The sequence below is a fragment of the Dama dama genome, chromosome 23, assembly GCF_033118175.1.
Source record: "Dama dama isolate Ldn47 chromosome 23, ASM3311817v1, whole genome shotgun sequence".
NCBI lineage: Eukaryota > Metazoa > Chordata > Mammalia > Artiodactyla > Cervidae > Dama > Dama dama.
This window is the reverse complement of record NC_083703.1, coordinates 58,655,152-58,674,676: the sequence shown is the minus strand read 5'-3', so window position 1 is coordinate 58,674,676 and position 19,525 is coordinate 58,655,152. Positions and strand designations below refer to the sequence as shown.

Sequence of the window (19,525 nt, the reverse complement as noted above, 5' to 3'; positions counted from 1 at the left end):
GCTCCTGTTCTGCCTGCCTCTCCATCCTGTTTTGCTTTCCCAGACACATCTCAGACCCTCAGGCCTCCCAGATGCCTCCTGAGAAGTGGGAGCAGCTCTTCCCATGAGTGGAGGAAAGTGTCCAGGGGACAAAAGCCCAGTTCCCCTCACCACGGCCTCTGACCCTGACCATCCCAGGTCCTCTGTCCCTGTCTTGCTCTCAGCTGTGACCACCTTGAGGTCAAGCTGGTGGTCCAGGGCCTTCACCATAACCTTGACCCTGCCTTCCCTCCCCTTACACCAGGTCCAACTGCCATCCCTGGTACTCTGGAACATGGCAGGACCACCTCTGCCCTGTCTCAAGCCCATTCTCCATGCTGCAGCTGGAGATGGGTGTCCCCTGGACCCTGTTACCCCTCCCCCTCCAGCTCTAAACCCTTGCAGGGCTCCCCAGTACCCCAGCATCAACTCTAAACTCCCCTGAAACCTGGCGAGATCAGGCCCCATCCTCTGAGCTCTAAGAGCCCCCGCTTCACCCCTCAGCTCCAGCCATCCTGATGGCTTTGAAGGTCCCAAAGGCAACGCACAGTTTCTCTGACCTCTGCGGGAACTCTTCATCCCTGGGATGAAATCTTGCTTCTACTTCCCCAAGGCTGCACCAACAGGTACTGTGGCCTTAACGGGTGATGGGTACCATAAGGCACCCCAATTCTAGTAGCTTCTCCCCAGCACAGCAGAGCTGGGAGGGGTCATTCAGAGCAAGCGACTGGCTGCATCACAAGTCCTTGGCAGGGCCCAGCCCCACTGGGCTGATTCTCATCCTGGGCACATCACCCCCAACCCAGCCCCGCTTCCCCAGCTGCCCCCACTTCCCGATGCCATCCTGCAGCCTAAGATGCTTCTCTTCCTGAGTGCCATGGCCTCTGCTCAGGTTGTCTCCTGGCCTTGAATTCACCAGGGGGGATGGGGGGCTCTATCCCAAGACGAACAATGTCACAATTACCAACGTCAAGAGGGATGCCACTCAGGGAGTGTGGGTTAGCTCATGTTTGTCCCAATTTACAGATGAGGCAGCTGAGGCTCTTAGTGCCTACAGACCTCACTAATTAAGAACCAGGCCTAGAATTAGAGCTTCCAACTGTCTCTCTCCTTGGTTAGCACCAGCTCCCAGGCAGAGACGCCCTGAGCTTCCTGTCACCAACGGTCACAGACAAGGCATCTTAGGGACATTTTGGTCTACCCCCCCCCGGATGAAGCACCCAGACATGGGGAAAATACAAGGTGGACAGAGGCTGGAGGCTGGGGGATGTGGTACAGCCGTGTCTCTTCCCACGGGGTTTCTTGGGCTCGGGCCGGGCCAAGCGCTACCCTTGGGATCCGGCTGGCAGCCTGGCCCAGATCTCCTGGCACGGGCTGTGGGGTTTTATTTAGATGGTGTCTACTGGGCAGCTCCGGGCACACAGGCCCAAGTGGGCGTAGCTCCATTGGGTTTCACGGCGCGTCTCCGCTGGGAGCAGCCTCCAGCATTACAAATCAGTGCATGTTTTGCTGGGAGGCTGGTCACTGGCCGAGGAGGGGAGACAATGGGCTGCCTCCTTTGAAACGGGTGTCCCTTCACCCTTCCCCTCTCCTTTCTTCTCTGGGGGAAGATCTCTTCCTGCCTCGGCCCAAGTCCCTCTCTCTGGGGCCTCTCTCCAACCCCTGACCCTCCAGAACAAAAGGGAGCGTGAGCGTCTAGACCGCCAGTCTGAACGTGACAAGAGGGCATTGTATAACCAGGACGGAGCCCTGGCCTCCCCGGTGGAAAGGTCGGGGCACAGCAGTGGCCGGGAGGGGTGTGTGAGGGCCCAACATCTCTGGGGTCCCAGGCACTGCCTGCCCTCCTGGGGGACAGGGATGTGACCAGAGCCCAGCCTCGAGGATCCGGCTTGGGTGGCTGCCAAGTTGGACGTGCCATCTCCAAATGAAATGCAGGGAATCCCTCGGCCCGTCGCTAAAAACTAATTCACTCGAGGAACTAATTCACAGGAAGCCCTAGGAGCAGCGCCTGAATGCAGGTGTGTACAGAAATGTCAGGGGCTTCCCAAGTGGTTCAGTGTGTAAAGAATCCGCCTGCCAATGCAGGAGACACAAGCAGGCACAAGTTCGATCCCCGGGTCAGGAAGATCCTCTGGAGGAAGGCATGGCACCCACTGCAGTATTCTCACCTGGAAAATCCCATGGACAGAGGAGCCCAGTGGGCTACTGCCTGTAGGGTTGCAGAGTCAGACATGACCAAAGTGACTGAACATGTACACGCACGCAGATAAAATAAGTCAGCTGTTTATCATGACCAGTTTAGAAGCTTCAAGTGTGTTCTGGGCTGAGGTGGCCAGGCTGGGGAGTCCCGAGCAGGGACCATGGAGGTGAGGAGTGTCTTCGTGCATCTGGAAGACCTTGCTTCGAGTAGCAGAGGGGATGTGTTCCTGGACATCTGGGCAGCAAACGCTGGCTGTGTGACTCCACCTTCCTACTCACCCTCTCTGGGCCTCTAGGACACCTTTGTAAAAAGAGGCTAGAGTAAGATCTGTGGTTTCTCAGACTATGTTTTACCAGGAAGACCTTTGATTTAATGGAAGTCTGACTCAGGAGTGTTGATCTATCGAATGGATACAGAAGCAGCACTGCTTGGCCAATGTGAGGGCTGGAGGTGAGAGACTGCACAACCACCCCCCACAGCGGCCGAGGTCCAGCAGACACCTGCTTCGTTCTGGGCACTGGCCCGGCCTCTCCAATGGGCATCAGCTCGTTTGAGACGTAAAGGCACAGGCTGCTACCCAAGCAGCCAGGATGACCAGGAAGTCCCCACGCCAGCCTCAGACCCCACGTCTCAGGGAGGAGACAGGGCACAGGCCACCCGGAGGGGATGTCTCCTTCCCCCTCCCCAAAACTGCTGGGGCGTGGTGGGGGCCCTGCACCCATCTCTCCAACCACTGCTATCCCCCCTTTATCAGCCTGCATTGCAGGTGCCTGGAGACAGGCCTGTGGAACGAACTAATCTCCATGGGATGGGGCTGTGAGCGTTTAGACGTTTGTCTCTGTCATTTATCAAATTCTTTGAATTTTTCTTAAATAAAGAGCATGTATCACTTTTTTCTATCAGAAGAATCAGGGTATGTTCACTGTGAAATTATCATTATCTCTTTAGGGTGGGTAAACATTGCTATGGGCATTCCAAGAGGTCTTCATGGAAAAGGCAGAAGCCTGAAAAGCAAGCGCACGGGCTAGCCGTGCTGGGCCTCTGTCCTAGGAAACGCTTGGTGAGGGCACAAGGGCTTCAAGGCCAGTCCTGACCCACCACAACTCCTGGGTGGGAGGGGGCCCTGGACGCCGGCATTGCTGGGGATCCTGCTCATCAGAATCCAGGACCGTGGGGTCTCGAACCTGTATCTCCTACAAGAAAACATAAAAATGCTGACTCCTGGCACACCCCCAGTTTCCACATCAGCACCCCAGTGGGCAAGTCCAGAAGTTTCTCTTTTTCAGTTCCACGTCTGAGTTAAGAACCCATGCATCTGATAAAACGGGTTGCACTGGTCCCACGGGACATCCCCATTTACAAGGTTGATGGAACCTTTACAAGCAGAGGAAACAGAGAAAGCCAGCCCTGGCCTCCAGGCCCGCCTCTCCCATCTCTTCCTGTGGGACTTGGGGAAAGCTGTTTCACGTTTACTGGTTTCCTTACTTCTTGTCTGCCCCACTCAAGTGGGGCTGCCTTTCTCGTGGCTGTGACCTTCCAGAGCATTAGGCCCAACACACAGTAGGTGCTGAGTGTGGTCCCCTGTGTGTGCTCAGTCACATCCGACTCTTTGCGACTCCACAGACCATAGCCCGCCAGGCTCCTCTGTCCATGGGATTTTTCAGGCAAGCATACTGGAGTGGGTAGCTGTTCCCCTCTCCAGGGGATCTTCCGGAACCAGAGATCGAACCCAGGTCTCCTGCCTTAGCAGGCAGTTTCCTTACCAGCTGAGCCACATGGGAAGTAAATGTGCTCAGTAAATGTGTTGAATTCACGAATGAAATACTGAGGCAAACTACCCATTAGTGAGGCTCCTACATGAGCACAAAATAATAGATGACACACCCACCCCAGCCTTCCAGCACACCCGTTAGTTAGGATGGGCTGAGGGCTCCTTTCCTGCATCCACAGAAGGGCTTTGAGTGGGGGGGTGGGCACAGGCCTGGGGCAGGCTCTGAAGGGGGAGGGGCAGATTCACGGGAGTCAAGGTCCTCTGCCGTGCTGCAGGGCTGGGTCACCAGGGTCTCTTGGGAAGGATGAGACAAGGGTGAAGAAGGTGCCCGGGGAGCCCAGGGAAGCAGGCCCATGGGCAGAGTCTGCAGGGGGGTCCCCTGTTAGGCAGCAGCTCCCATTCCTCAGAACTCTTCTCCTGGCCCCTGGGGGGAGGGAAGAGGGAACTTTCCCCCAAAGAAAGCACTCCTCTGCGGTGGAAAATGAAACGGGTCAGAGTGGAGACTGGTAGATGCCAGCACCCTCATCCCTCCCTGAGCAGGGAAGACACTGGCCTGAGGCTAGAGAGCAGGCTGAGGCCAGGTCCACAACTCGCGGTCTGGGTCTCGTCCATGATACACCTACAACAGGTGGCTCAGACCACCTCGCTGGTACCCACAGCCTCAGTTCTAATGCCACCCCCACTGTGCCTCTACTTCCTGTGGACAACGGGGTAAAGAGAACCTTGAATGTGCCTGGGAGGGGCTGGTACCTCTAACCTCACAGGAGAAAACTTTCCCTGGGTAGAACTCCTACGCATGCCTCAAAGCCTTGTCTAACTTTCCCCACTGGAGCCAAGGGCTCCCACGCCACTCTTTCCTCCCTTCTCATGGGCAGGTCCTAGGATTCCCAAAGCCATCTCTCCCTTAATACTGGCCACGTCTTAACCATAGGAGAGGCTGCACTGGTGGAGCATCTACGAGGCACCCGCCACTCAGTTGAGCAGTCGTCTCTCCCGCAGTCCTCACTATGACCCCATAACGTGGGTGGCTCTCACCACCCCCATTTTGCAGAGGAGGAAACAGAAGCTCAGAGAGCAGAGGCAGCTGCCCCAAGGACAGTCTCCTAAGCTTCAGAGGTCGGAGCCTGGATTTCTTCTCCTTGGATCTGGGTCTGCTGCCTGCTCAGTCCCCACACGCCAGGCCTGGCCTCAACAAGGACTCTGAAGGCTGCTCCCCTTCAATGCACATCAGATGTGCCCCTGGAACCACAGGGCGGGGCTGATACCCACAGGGCAGCCAGGAGCAAGGGCCTGGCCCCTCCCCCAGAAGCCCCCCTCTTCTGCTCCTTCAGGAAAGCTGGGTGTCCATGTGGCCTGAGGCCGGCAAGGGATGGACACGGCCACTCCTAGTCGCAGAAGAATTCCTCGAGGGCCGAGGTTGCCAGATGGAGAAGAGGCAGGACGGCTCTCCCATGCCGGCTGGCACTGCTGGCTTGAAACCCACTGATGGGGTGATCCATGGAAGCTGGAACCAGTCAGCCTGGAGTTTGGGGCCCCTCTGTCCACTGCCACCTCACCTGGACACTCTTCAGAGTCGAGAGAAAGGGCAGAGCTCTGCGACCCCAGGCCACCCTGGGCTGGCCAGGCCGGTCCCTCCTGGCGCTGAATGGCAAGGCTGATCAGATCCACAAGGACCATAACCATTCCCTGGCCAAGGCTGTAGCCCACACAGATAAGTGTGGGAGCCAGGCTGCTGGGGTGCAGGGCCCGGCCCACCACTCACCAGCCATGAGCCCTCAGGCAGCACCCTCCCAGCCTCAGTGTGTGCGTGTCTATACAAGGGACCTAGTGATCACAGTCCTGCTGATCACAGTCCTGCTGGGGGCGCCGGGAGGACTCCACATTACAGGCAGAGTCCTGGCCCTTGTTCTCTGAGACACAGTGCGGCTGCCTAAGAGCTCTTACTCTTAGGACTAGTTTCCTGGCTTTCACACCTGATCACAATCAGCTCCTGATTCAGCCCCTGGCTTGGGTTAAGGTCTCGGGGGAAGTGGTCAGACCAAAATCTACCCAGAATCAAGGAGGTGGGACCAGGGGGTGCAAAGGCCAGATGGGCCCCTGGGCAGTGGAACTGCGTTGGCCCAGCTCACCGGTGAGCAGGCCAGGGGCTGCTGAGCCTGCATTCCCACCCAGGGGCCAGGACCCATGGGTCTGACTCCTGCCACACGCCCAGGATCTTCCACATTCCAGCTGAGCTGCAATGCCTCTGTGGGCTGCAATAAAAATTCCTAGACAGGTAGTCAGGGAGGCGGCAGGCCCGGATGAGCAGAGGGCAGGGGAGCCGAGGCTGTGTGCTCCCACAAGTAAGGCCAGTGGGTTGAAAGAGCGGCCTCTTTGCCCTTTCCTCTCAGATCTTTCAGGCTGGCCCCAGGCTGGGATCTGAGACTGGGGGTGCAGGGGCAGGAAGGTTCGAGTCTGAGGCTCTTTGGAAGGAAGCCCAGTTCTCCCCATCAGACCAGCCTCTCCAGTGGGGCCCACCAGGGGAGCTGTGACACCAGCGGAGACGCTCAATGCCAGCCTCAGAAGGGGTCTTCAAACAGCTCCCTCCACCGTCTGTCACATGCTTTGACTGTTTTGAAAATAGTCGAAATAAACACAGCTCTGCCAACCCCCAAGTCAGACAGGTGGCAGGACTTCCCCCAATGCAGGGGCGTATCCCAGACATAATCAGGGGATGGTGGGGGCAGTGCAGCAGATAGCCAGTCAGGAGCCCATGCCCCACTGTGAGACCTAGGACGGAGCTGGGACCCATGGGACTCTGTAATTCCCTTATGCCTGCCTCTCCCCAAAGCCAAAAAAGTGCATTAGGCACCTACACAATAAATCAGGTCTATTCTGCAAAATATCACATCATTCCAAGCACTGGAGGGCAATTAAACTATGGAGATTTTTTTTTTTTCTTTTACAAAGAAAGAACACAGAAATCTTGATTCCAACACATACAGAGATCCGAGGACACACAGCTGTGCGGAGCAGGTCACGGATGCCAGGGCAATGGGTTGGCTTCTCCCCACCTTCCTGAGCATAAAGCCAGAGCCTGTCACCTGCAGGAAGCTGCTTGGAGCTGTGTGTCTAGGGAAGGACGGGGGCTTCCCCCTGCATCCATAACTCCCTGCCCATGAACTATCCCCTTGGCTTCCCACCTCTGACATGACCCTGAGACCTTGATTTCATTAGAACTGAGTTGACCCCGACCTTTAAACGGCCGGCTGACCCTAGAGGGGCAAAGAGCAAAGTGCTGTGAGCCTATAATTGTTTATTAAAGACCCCCGAGGACTCCTTGGTAAGTGCACCTTAAACATCACTTCAATCAGCCTTCCTGAGCTTTGCCATTTCCAAATACCCTGTTACAGGAATTTAAATTTCTTGATACTTAAAAAAAGTAAATATTCAATCCCTTTGACTATGTAGCCTTGTTTTAAGCAACACTCATGAAATCAATGATGCACTTTGCTTGTCCCATCCTTCCTAATTTACATTCAACATCTTTTAACCTAAGAACATAACTATTAAATCTAAAATGCCCCTCCACATGCCATCTAAGGTTTTCTCACGGGCTGCCAGTCGGTTTGGGGTCTGTCAACTTCTCTGAACTTACAAGGTCAGGAGGTTATGACTCAAGTGGTGTCAAGGGGTCCCAGATCTAACTCAGCCAATTATCCTCGTGTGCCCTTGGGCAAGTGACTCCTGTCCTCTGAGCCTTGGTCTGTCTGCCCATCTGAAAAACAGGTCTAGTAACAGCAGCTCCTGCAAAGCTGCATGTAGCATGGTGCCTGGCATTCAGTAAATACCTGCAAGTGAGCTGTGTGTTGTCCCATGCAGCCCAGAGAGTCAGCACACTTACTAGCATCCCCATTTTACAGATGAAGAACTGAGGCCTGGGGAGTGACAGAGCTGTGATTCTAAACTGGCATTCTGTCTCTAAAGCCACTCTGCGAGGGTCCTTTCCTTCTTCAGGCAACACTTGAGTCCAAGTGTCAAGGACCCCTTCTGCCAGCTCCACACTCTCCAATGAGGCATGCCCAACCCCCAGGACACACAGCTCCATCCCAAGGTCCGAACTGTCTGTCGGCGTCAGCCAGCAGGAACTCAGCCTCAGTGCTCTCTGCCTCTGAGTAACCACCTCCCCAGACATGATTCACACCTGTCTGGGGTCACCCACATCCTCATTCTTTGCAGAGGAATGCGGGCCAGGTGAGGCAGGCTGGAGCACTGGCCTCTGTGGCTGGTGCAGTCGTGCCAGGCAGCAGCAGAAGTATGGCCCGCTAAGTTTCCAACGCCCCTGCCACCATCCTGAGCCCCCCATGCTGGAGCTGGACAGACGCCCAGGTCCTCAATGCCTGTTTACGGGGCTCAGATTCAGGTTATTAAACCTCTTCCCCATGAAGGCTCCTGGAATTCCACCGTTAAGTCATTCCTTTGGGTTCATGTGCCCCTTTGACGAGGCTTTCCCCTGTGTGAAGGGCAGCCCATGGTTCATCCATACAATGGAGAGCTGCTCAGAAATAAAGAGGAACCACAACCGAGACACACAACACGGACGGATCTCAAAGTCAGGAGGCTGACTAAAAGAAAGCAAACAAAAAGAACATACGGTGGGACTCCATTTATGCAAAGCTTTCCACTCGGAACATTTAATCTCTGGTGATGGAATCTGCAGTGACTGCCTCGGGGGGCAGGTGCAGAGGGGCAAGGGGCAGAGGGGCTTGTGGGGAGCCGGAAGGACCTTCCTCTTGACCTGGATGGTTGTCAGAGACATAGACACTTGCCCAAACTCATCTCAGTGTACACTTAACGTCTGTGCACTTTGTGTCTATAAATTATACCTCAATAAACACATCACAGCAGCGGAAAACACAGATTCCAAGAGGAAGTTTAACAACTGAAGAGAAGAGAAGGGGCAGCTGGTGAGATCTGACTGGGCCTTTGCAGTGTCTTCCTTCTCACAAGAACCCTGGGTTTCAATTAAGCCTGTTTTACAGGAACAAAATTAAGAAGGGAGGAGATGGGGAGAGACGGTAGGGGACAGAGGTTATGAGCAGGGCTCATCGGGGGTGGGGGGGCTTCAGTGATGGGAAAACCTTATGTCTGGAATATTCTGCCTTCGGCTACAAGCCCACCAGTGCCCTGTTACCGCCTCTGTGTGATGCCCCTTCAAGAAGCAAGGTGCCACCCCCAGTGAAGCAGAAAGCCACACAGAGGTAAACCAAGAATGCAGGAGGTAAAAGGAGGGGGCAGATCCAGTCAAAGGCCAGGTTTCAGGCCGTGTCTGGCAGCCACAGGGAGCAGAAGAGGAAGCCAGGACACTGGGTGCTCGTCCTCATCCTGGCAAAACCAGGCGCCCCACCGTTACCCAATAGACAGTAACATACAGCCCCTGGCTACCACTCCTGCCACCAGGCCCCAGACCACCCTCCTGCAACATGGCGGGCAGAGGCCTCAGGTGTTGCTTGGCTGTTCAAGCACCTGGCCCGGAACGCCAGATGGGTGCTGGAAGGCAAGGCCCGGGCCCCATGGGCCCGTCTGCCCGACTCACGGTGCAGCTTGCAAGCGTTGCTCCAGCCTGGCTCGCATGGAGTCCCGCCAGCCCGCTGTCCTCACGGTGATGACATTATTAGTGGCAGTGCTCCCATCAGCCACAGAAGGGTTTCATGCCCAGGTTTCCGGTACTTCCTCAACTGTATCTCAGTTCCTCTATCTGCAAGCACTGCCGAGTCGGGGCCAGCCCAGTGGGGTTTAACCCTAGCTGCACCCTGGAATTCCCTGGGGAGTTTTAAGAAGCCCTGCTCCCACCCTGGGGTGCGTCTGAGGGTCAGGGTTGCAGAGGCACTGTGGCTGTGGCTTCCACAGTCAGGAGAATGGAGAAGAGCAGGGTTGAGAAGGGGACTGGAGAGGGTCCTCGGTGGGAATGGTCTCCGGACCCTCTTCTCACCCTTCTGCCGAGGGCCCAGCACCCCACAGGTCATCATGACCCCTTTCTCCTGTCAGCAGCAATCCGACCCAGGATAGAGCCCTGCTCCCGCTGGCCCCAAGCCCCGGGATGGCTGCCCATGACCATTCCAAGGAGAGTGTGTGGAGGAGGGAGGAACAGGACGCCAGGCCAGCTGCAAAAGCCGGAGGGCAAAGGCAGGAGGCCTGAAGTCGGCCACACCAGCACACGGGTAACAGGTGGTTATAAAGCTGGGGGGTGACACTCTGGAGCCCCGCAGCCCAAGATCAAGTCCTGCTCTGCTCCTGGCTGGCGATCTCCGCACCCTGGCACGTGCCCTGGCTCCGCCTCCTCCATGCAAACAAGGCTGCACAAGGGCGTGCACGATGCTCAGTGAGCATCCGAGACCATCAGCAGGACTAGCTGGGGTTCGAAAAGCCACTAAGGCGATTGCCAAGAAAATAAAACAAACCAAGTCATTGGGAGCTCAGTCCCCAGATACTGACTGCCTAGCTTCTCTCCTCTCCTGCTCTTTTTTCTGAATCCCATCCCCATCTCCTGAGTCTATTCCAGAGAAGGGTCCAGAGCTCATTCTCACTAGAGTGTAAAGGAACTCCACAACGCACATTCAAGGTGAAAACAGAGGTTTCTGTGATGTTTGAGTTGGTGACCCCAACTGTAAAGAAAGACAACTGAAGTACTGTCTGGGGGGGTGAGAGTAACATGGGTAGGGGTCTTATTCCAGATCTCACCAGGAACAAGTCCAGAGAACTGTGAGGAACCCAGGCTTGACAGCTGAAGCTGGGATTTGGGTCACATCGAGGTGGCGGCACAGCTTTAGATCTGACAGTAGGGACGGTTCCTGACTTGTCAGGAACCCAAGGGCAGCAACCCTTGTCAGCAGCCCAAGGGCCTCCGTGTAACATGCCGAGCAGACGGGGAGTATCGGTGGCTGCGTGCAGGAGTGATTCCTCCTCTTCCAGGATTTCCGCAGCCCTTGCTGCTCCCCCATGCTGGGATAGATTAGCAATGTCTGTCACGGGCAACAAGGGGAGTGCTGGCTCAAATGCCATGTACTCATTCTTGATCCACACTGTGAAAGTCACAAAGCAGCTCACGAAGTTCCAGCTGGATTCTCTTCTAACTATGTTAAAGACATAGAGGAGCTGGGAATCCACAGATACCTGAGCTGATGCAGAGGACAGGAAACAATGGAACAAGTCACACAGACAAAATAAACCGGACAAGAGGACATCGGGAGAAAGGGCCGCAGGAAGAAATATTCCTTATCTCAAAAGACCAACTTCTGGATTATGCACTAGCAGGCAGGGCCTAGATTTATGTGGACGATTGGAGGTTGGAATCATAATTGTACCTCTAGGCCACGTAGCAGGTGACTCTAATCACACTCCGGATGGGAGGACAGTGACATTTTTATTTAGGGCCAAAAGTAACTAATAAAACTAAACACAATAGCAGCTCCACGTGTAAGTCTCCACATACTAAAGGTTAAGGCAAAGTCTTGACAACTGCAAACATCTAATAACTATCCTCGTTAGAGAAATGGAGGGGGGATAGGAGTGGCCCCTGGCCCTTGCATGTGTATTGTGTGTATTCAGTCACTAAGTCATGTCTGACTCTTTGCGACCCCACGGACTGTAGCCTGTCAGGCTCTTCTGTCCATGGGATTCTCCAGGCAAGAATACTGGAATGGGTTACCATTTCCTTCTCCAGGGGCTCTTCCTGACCCAGGAATCGAGCTTGCCTCTCTTACATTGGCAGGCAGATTCTTTACCACTTGAGCCACCTAGGAAGCCCCTTAAGCCTGGATATTTAAACTGTTCCATGGTGGACCCAGTGCAGAGACTTTTTAAAAAGGCAACATTCTCTGCCTTTGTGGCTTTTGGGTTGAAACTCTGCTCGAGGCTTGATGGGGGTGTCCTTACATGTCAGCCTGCTCAGAGATCGGCATCCATAAATGTGGGAGAGATATACCCAAGATAGGAGTGCATTTAGCTGTGGTCCATCAAGGACCATCAACAGTGGCAAATGTAGGGATGCTCAAAGGGCTGGCCGGTGTTATTTAATTGGTTATACTCACCAATGTAATTGACACCCTCCCCATCACCTCAATACAGCCACCTCCCTCTCCCATACCATAAACAGATTAGGAAAAATCGTTTCCCTATGGCCGTGACCCCCGTCAGCTGCTCAGTTCAGCCCCTTATGAATCACCCTGGGCTCACCGCGACGGCATTCTGAAATGACTACACGATAACGGGGCAGCACAGACACCAATAAATGAATCATGCCTTCCCCAGGACCAAACCTTTGGCTTTTACAGACACCAATTACAAAGGAGAAAGAAAAGAACAAAGAAATTACTCAGGGTGTTTGCGCAAAGTTGATTCATGGGTTTACAGAATTATTACCGACTAAACTGTTTTCAGGAAGGCAATTAGACCTATGACCAACCTGAATTCTCAGACTTGGGAATCTGCAAAACGGGGGCCCTGGCAGTCACCAAATTCCTGCAGGGCTCCCCAGGCTGAAAGGAGCCTCCCTGCCCCCACTTCACTTTCTACTTTCTTTTGGACAGTTGTTTAAGATCTTAAAATGTATAGCCACATGATCGATGTCTGGAAGTAAGCACGTATGCACTGAGTCTTACCAAATGTCTTGGTATTAACGTTTATTTCATTTATCTAAGTGTAGCAGCCACAACAGACCATACAGATTCTCCTTTCCCTGGTCAGGGTTTTGAAACACATGACCTACAGTCACCCAACTCTTCTGTCACTTCTCAACTGACATCCACTGGAGGAATATAAGCTACTCTACCTGGTATAAAATTTGGGTTGATTCAGAAACAGCTTGTGGTGGCCACATGCAAATTCTGAGCTTCCCCAGTGGACGTGTAGCCTCTGGGACCGATCACCCCACAAGGGCTTGGGTTAATGCTTATTGACCAGACATCTGAACCTTCTGGGGCAGCTTTTATTATTGTTGTACTTTAGTTGCTAAGTCGTGTCTGACTTTTTTTCGACCCCATGGACTGTGGCTCCCTGCCATGCTCCTCTGTCCATGGGATTCTCCAGGCAAGAATACTGGAGTGGGTGGCCATTTCCTTCTTGAGGGGACCTTCCTAACCCAGGGATTGAACCCGTGACTTGATGCTTGTGGGCCAGGCATCTGAACCTTATGGGGCAGCTTGAGCACAGCAGAAAGCATCCCCCTCAGCAATGTCTGACTCTGGTGGGCAAAGTCCCATGAGTGAGAATAAACCTGAGCTCACCCCTGGCTGATACTCTTGGGCGGCAGCCCGTCTTACCAGCAGCTGCCTGGACCATCTCGGGCAATGCAGGACAAGGGGGCAGCGGGGTCATCCTGCAAAATCCACTCTGGATGAGCAGTTGGCAACCAGGTACCCAAGATGAGTGGGGCTGAGAAAACCTCTTTAGAGAAAGGACAGTTTCTCTGCTGCACATGTGCAGGAAAACGGACTCAGCGACCACTTCTATTGCTTCCGAGGACAGAGCCTGAGAGGCCTGATTTTGTCTCCAAGGGAGCCCAGGGCAAAGCCAAGGAAAGCCTCAGGTTCAGTCCTGAGCACACCTGCAGGGAGAGGTGGGGAGGTACCCCCATGGCCTTGAGTAGAGGGACCTCAGAGATGTCTCCTAGTCTTGGGTGGAATGCACCCATCTTAAAATTTTCTGCATGTTTTATCCTATAAATATATCTATGTGTATTTCTTATATCCAATGATACATGGTTTTATGGGCTTCCCTGGTGGCTCATTGGTAAAGAATCCACCTACAATGAGCGCCTACAATGAGAGAGACATAGGAGATGTGGGTTCGATCCATGGATCAGGAAAATTCCCTGGAAGAGGGCATGGCAACCAACTCCAATATTCTTGCCTGGAGAATCCCACGGACAGAGGAGCCTGGATGGCTACTGTCCACAGGGCCAAAAAGCATCGGAAACAACTGAAGCAACTGAGCAAACATGCATGAACATGGTTTTATATATTAAAGCATGTATTTCTGTATCCTTAACCACAGACACCCAAACAGATTCATGGCTGAATGTGTCACTTCGGTCCCCACCTGCAAAGCCAGGAATGGAAACACCAGCTCCTCTAGACCTTAAGGACCAACAGAGACTCTCCTGTTCCTAAAGCCTGACATGACCTGCACGTGTTCCCCCATCTGTATGGTCAAGGTTGGCAGGCAGGCCAAGGGCCAGGAGTTTACAGAACCTCACTGTGGGCTCCCAGTGGCCCTGGGGGAAATGAAGGAACATCATAATCTACTCTTTCACCCACTGTTTCACTGTTTATTGAACATCTACTCTGTGCCAATATCATGCAGAAGTGGTATCCATCCCAAGTAGAATGTGGCACTGCTGCCAGCCCCCATCACCACCAAAGTCCGTATCAGGGACAAAAGATACGGGACCACTTCTCCAAACATCGAAGGGAGGCTGGTGCCTCAAATCCACATGGCTGCTTCATGGTTCAGTTGTACCTGTCCAGCCCTGGGGAGCCGAGCACCGCTGCCACGCGTGGAGCACCAGGAGGTGTTTCTAGAGGACGGTAGACAGTGGGACATTAAGAGCTGGCTTGTGGAGGTCAGAGCCACTCAGATTTTACACTCATTACCAAATAAGTAAAGCTCTCTTTTCTGCCAGGAGAGCCGTTTCCCAAGCCCACTGATACAACAGTACATTGACTGTAGTTATGAATATATCTGATGGCTTCCCTAGTGGCTTAGATGGTAAAATATCTGCCTGCAGTGCAGGAGACCCAGATTTGATCCCTGGGTCAGGAAGACATCCTGGAGAAGGGAATGGTAACCTACTTCAGCATTCTTGCCTGGAGAATCCCATGGACAGAGGAGCCTGGTGGGCTACAGTGCACGGGGTCACAAAAGAGTCAGACACGACCGAGTGACAAACACTTTCACTTTTTCTTTCCATAAATACATCTGAAGGGAAAGAAGAGAAAATCAGACTCCACATTTCCCGATGCTTTCAACATCGGAGCAAGTGTACTGCAGAGGCTCCGACAATAAGTCCAGAGACTTATCCCTTCTTCCTTCCACCCCTACCAATGAAAAACAAATACATTATCAGACCCTGCGGGAAAATTAGGAAGATCCAGTCACTACCTGGAACCTCACAGTAGCTGCCTCACCCCTTCCAATCTACGGGTCTCACAGTCACGTTGGAGCCAACGCCAAACGGAAAGGGCAACCGAAAAACACCCCAAGTCTGAAGCAAGTGTGTGCAGAAAAGAGTTGCCCTGGAAATCCTCCTTCTGGGGATGTGGGGCAGGTCCTGGTGATGTGCCTTTGTCACTTCTAAGCTCTTGCGTGTGTGCTCAGTCGTGTCCAACTCTTTTGTGACCCCATGAACTGTAGCCCACCAGGCTCCTCTGTTCATGGGATTCTCCCAGGCAAGAATACTGGAGTGGGTTGCCATTTCCTCCTCCAGGGGATCTTCCTGACCCAAGGATCGAACTTGAGTCTCCTGCACTGGCAGGCGGATTCTTTACCACTGCACCACCTGAGAAGCCTAGTAGCACTAAAGTGACACCGGGAGACCCCCAACCTCCCTGGGCAAGGCGGCGGTGGCAGGGGCGTGTCTGCGTGGGCTTCTGCACCTGCCCCCACGTGCGGCTCTGAGGTCTTCAGGAGAGATGGTGGGAGGAGGATGGAAGGGGGCACAGCTTCCTGCCCCAAACAGTGGAAATCTCTCTAGTATTCAAAACTGCATTTTGTGCCAGAGGTGCTTTTGATTGCTGGGCGACTGTCTTGACAATTTCTGAAGTGGGTGTTAACCTGCTCTCTGTTCTGCAGAGGGGCAAGTGGAGGCCCAGGATGGAACCCCAAGAGGATGGTCTTGCAGGTCTACATCCTGACCACAACCTGTCCTGCCTGGAATCTTTTAGGAGTCTGCCTGTCCGGCCCCACTCCCTTCCATCCCCCCTCATACACAAGGTACCAACCTGTTCAGGATATAATGAACAAAACCGATACTATCTCCAACCTCTTGGCACTTGGTAGCCAGAAGAGAGAGAGATGACACAACTCATTACACAACATTCAACAATACGGACCGGTCTGGAAGGAGAGATCCACAGAGGGCTCTTGGAGCCCAAACAGGAATGACTAGTCTGGGATGCCCTGCTCCACGAAGGTCCCCTGTAAAGTCTAGATACTCACCATTTCACCCTGGCCAGAAGGCTGGCATGCCCAGACCCTGGACGACCTGGAAATCCTGGAGAAGTAGATATGGCTCCTCCAGGGACAGTCCTGGGTGACTTTCCAAGCCCCTGACACCAGATAGGATGGTGGTAGTTTGGAGGTGGGGGAAGCAGCTGGAGACAGCGACAGCCTGATGCAAGACACGTGTTTCATGCAGACCTTTCCAATGAACAGTCAGCCAGTGCACTGTTAGAGTGAAAAGGACACAACTATGTGCCCTGAGATTTGTTGGTGCTTCTCCCTAATGAATGGGAGTTGGCGTGGTGTCATGGGGAAGAAATCACAGGAGCATGGGCTCCAGGGCCAGGGAACTGAGATGTGAATCCCAGCAAAACATCAGTTCCTGGCTGTGTGACCTGGAGCAAGTGTCTTACCCTCTCTGATCCCCACTATTTGCATCTGCAAATTGGTGACAGCAACAGCTCTTACAGAGTTGTTTTGAAGATGGAGAAAAATGCGTCACTAGTGCCTGGCACATAATAAGCTCTCCATATCCAGCTAGGAAAGGGAGTGGAAACAAAAATCCATCAGTCACCCTGGAAACAGAAGACAGAAGCTGCTCTGTGGCTCTGGGAAAGCCTGGGGATGCCCCAAACCTTTCTCAGCCTCTCCCGGGGTGCTGAAGCCCCAGCTCCTGTTGGCCAGCCACTCCAGGCCAATTCCCAGCTTGCCAACAGACACCTCACAGGTGCCTGAGGAGGCCCTGGCGAGACCCCACGGTGTCAGGGTTTGGTTTTGTGCTGTCGCCCAAAAGAAAGAGAAGTTGATGCGACTTCAGACGCAGGTGGCTCAGAGGCTGAGACGTGAGGATCTGCCCCACCCCGAAAAGAAGATTGGAGTATCTTTATGATGGACACCCCCCGGCCCCCGTACAGTCACTTGTTAAAAGTGGAAATGAATTTTCAAAACAAAAGCCTCACACCATTTTGAGTCTCTGGGCTGTGAGCTCCCATCTTAAGGAATGGATCCAGTGGGTATTTGAGGTCAGAGTGGTGCTGACTTCAGGGCCTCACACAGCCCCAGAGCCCAGCTTCTGCCTCCAAAGTGGGCTGTGGGCTCCACGAACCCAGCAGGGGACCCTAAGAGATGTCTGGAGCTTCTAGACCAAGGGCGGATGTGCTAGGGGTTTGCCAGCCAGGGACTATGTCACACACAAATATTCAGTCACCTCCACTCTCAAGGTCATGGCCCCGCGAGGGCCTGTTCATTCCAACATTCCCAGCCAATTCTGGCACCCCAGGCTCAGAGTGGGGAAACCCTCTTCTGAAGGTCTTCTCAACAGGTGAAGGGCCAGAGTGTGACCGCTGGGGACAGGACAAGTAGGTCATTGGGCCAAGTCCACCACTGTCACTGCCGACCCCCAGGAACACAGGATGCAAACAGCAGGCCAGACTCCTCGAGAATTCTCACAACACCCCAGCACATGGGAGCTGTTGTCACCTAGCCTGACAGATGGGCCGAGGGACAAGGGACATAGCCAGCATGCTGATACGGGGGCGGAGCTTCCATCCCTCTGGCTCCGAACCCACTGCGGTCCTCCGGCTGGAAAGGGTCTGCGAGCAGGTGAGAAAACAAGGAATTGCTTGTACTTAAAATCCAGGAGTTTTACAACAAAATCTAGCTCAGTCCCCTGAAACTGGGAGATCTGGCCTCACGGGGTCCATGTCCCTTTCGGCGGCACTTCTGTCCTTGGTTCTCTGCAGCCCCCCCTCCCCTGCCCCGAGGACAAGTTTGCCACCCTGAGCCGTCCTCTTCGGGCCTCGGGAAGCCCTCAAGCAGCAGGTACATCCTTTCTGCTCCACAGGCACACAAAGACGAAGGGGCATGCGGCACACACAGCACCCAGCCCTACCCCAACCAAGGGTGCCTCACACGCACACACAGGCACACGTGCATACAACACCTTTTAAAAAGCACAGAATGGGTCCTCAGCCTTGATCTGCTACTCAGCACATGCGCCACACAAGAGCCCAAGGCCGGCAGGAATACAGCCTGCAACACTCAACCTGTCAGAGCTCCTCTTTGTTCAGGATTCCAGGTGCCCAGCTGCCTGCCAACTTCTCTCTGGGTGATAACACGGGAGGAGACAATGCCACGTGGGCCCTCCTGGTGGGGGTCCACCACCAGCACCCTCCTCTCCAACACTTTCCTATGATTTGACAATTGCCGGAGCCATAAGCATTTAAAAACCCTGGCCCTGGGCTAGATGAGGTGGGGCAGGTACAAGAAGGCGGGTACCTAGGCACACCTGAGCTGGTTACTCTGGGATTACTGCGGTGCACATGGATCTTTCACATCTTGCAGTCCCAAACATAAGAAGTGCCCCCCCACTCCCTGCTGCCAGCCTCCTCTCCCCTGCAGCCTCACCCACAGCTCCGTCTCCCTTCTCTTTTGAAGGGAGAGTGCATATATTTGCACAACTCATCGGGGAGGAAGCGTGTGTGCACTTTTTTCCTTTTTATTTTTCTCACATGCCCAGAAGAAGCTGTAACCATTCCCAACCCCAAGAGAAGCTGGCAGGAAAGGCAGAAAGGGGTAGCAGCTGACTATGTGAACCCATATGTGTGTGTGTGTGTGTGTTTGCATGCCGAGGGGTGTGTGTGCACATGCACGTGTGTGCCTGTGTAAGTATGTGTGCACAAGAGCCACTAGTTATTCTGTGTTTTGACAAACACTAAGCTCACCCCTGACCTCAGGTCACCCTGGGCGACGTAGCTGGCTTGACCCAGGCCTCCTGGGAAGCCATGGCCCAGGGCCTGACCTGAGATCCAGTCAAAATTCAGCCTCTTACAGCACCTCAACCTAAAACCCAGACAGAAAACATGTGGGTTAAAAGTCCCAACTGAGAGGGCCCATGGGTATAAAAGCTGGTGTTGAATCAATAGTTTAACCTGAAACCTGAAATATCTGTTTTCACGGCTGCCTGCGTCTTTCCTGGTGGTAAAAGCAAATTCAAGGTGAAAACCGGAAATTTCATCAAGAAGGAGCCCCAATCTTCCAGGTGTGGCACACAACAGGCCCTCAATAAAGGCTACGTGGATGAGGGGCAAATGCCAACTTGGGCTTCATGGGGACTGGTTTCGGAAGGAAATTGATGATCATCTCTGCCCTCCTCCCCAACCCAGTCCCCTTGGAAAAGCCAGTAACTGATTAAAACAGTGATCTTCAGCCAGGGATAATGTGCCTCTCAGAGGGCACCTGCCAAAGTCTGGAGACATTCTTGGTTGTTGCAACTTGGTGGGGGGAGGACAATCCTATTTCTGATCTCTAGAGGGTAGAGGCTAGGATGCTGGATGACA

At 53.8% G+C, this 19,525-nt stretch overlaps 1 protein-coding gene across 2 annotated transcripts in view; it reads right to left on the bottom strand.

The window, feature by feature from the left end:
• Positions 1 to 19,525, bottom strand: part of PMEPA1 (prostate transmembrane protein, androgen induced 1) — a 56,903-nt gene that overhangs the window by 33,758 nt on the left and 3,620 nt on the right. Inside the window, exon 1 of one of the 2 annotated variants that reach the window (XM_061126941.1) lies at positions 9,565 to 9,668. The exons of the other annotated variant lie outside the window; for it this stretch is intronic. The gene's annotated coding sequence lies outside the window, so the exon portion shown is untranslated. Of the gene's footprint in view, positions 1 to 9,564; positions 9,669 to 19,525 lie in introns of those variants that run through there. 2 annotated transcript variants of the gene reach the window in all.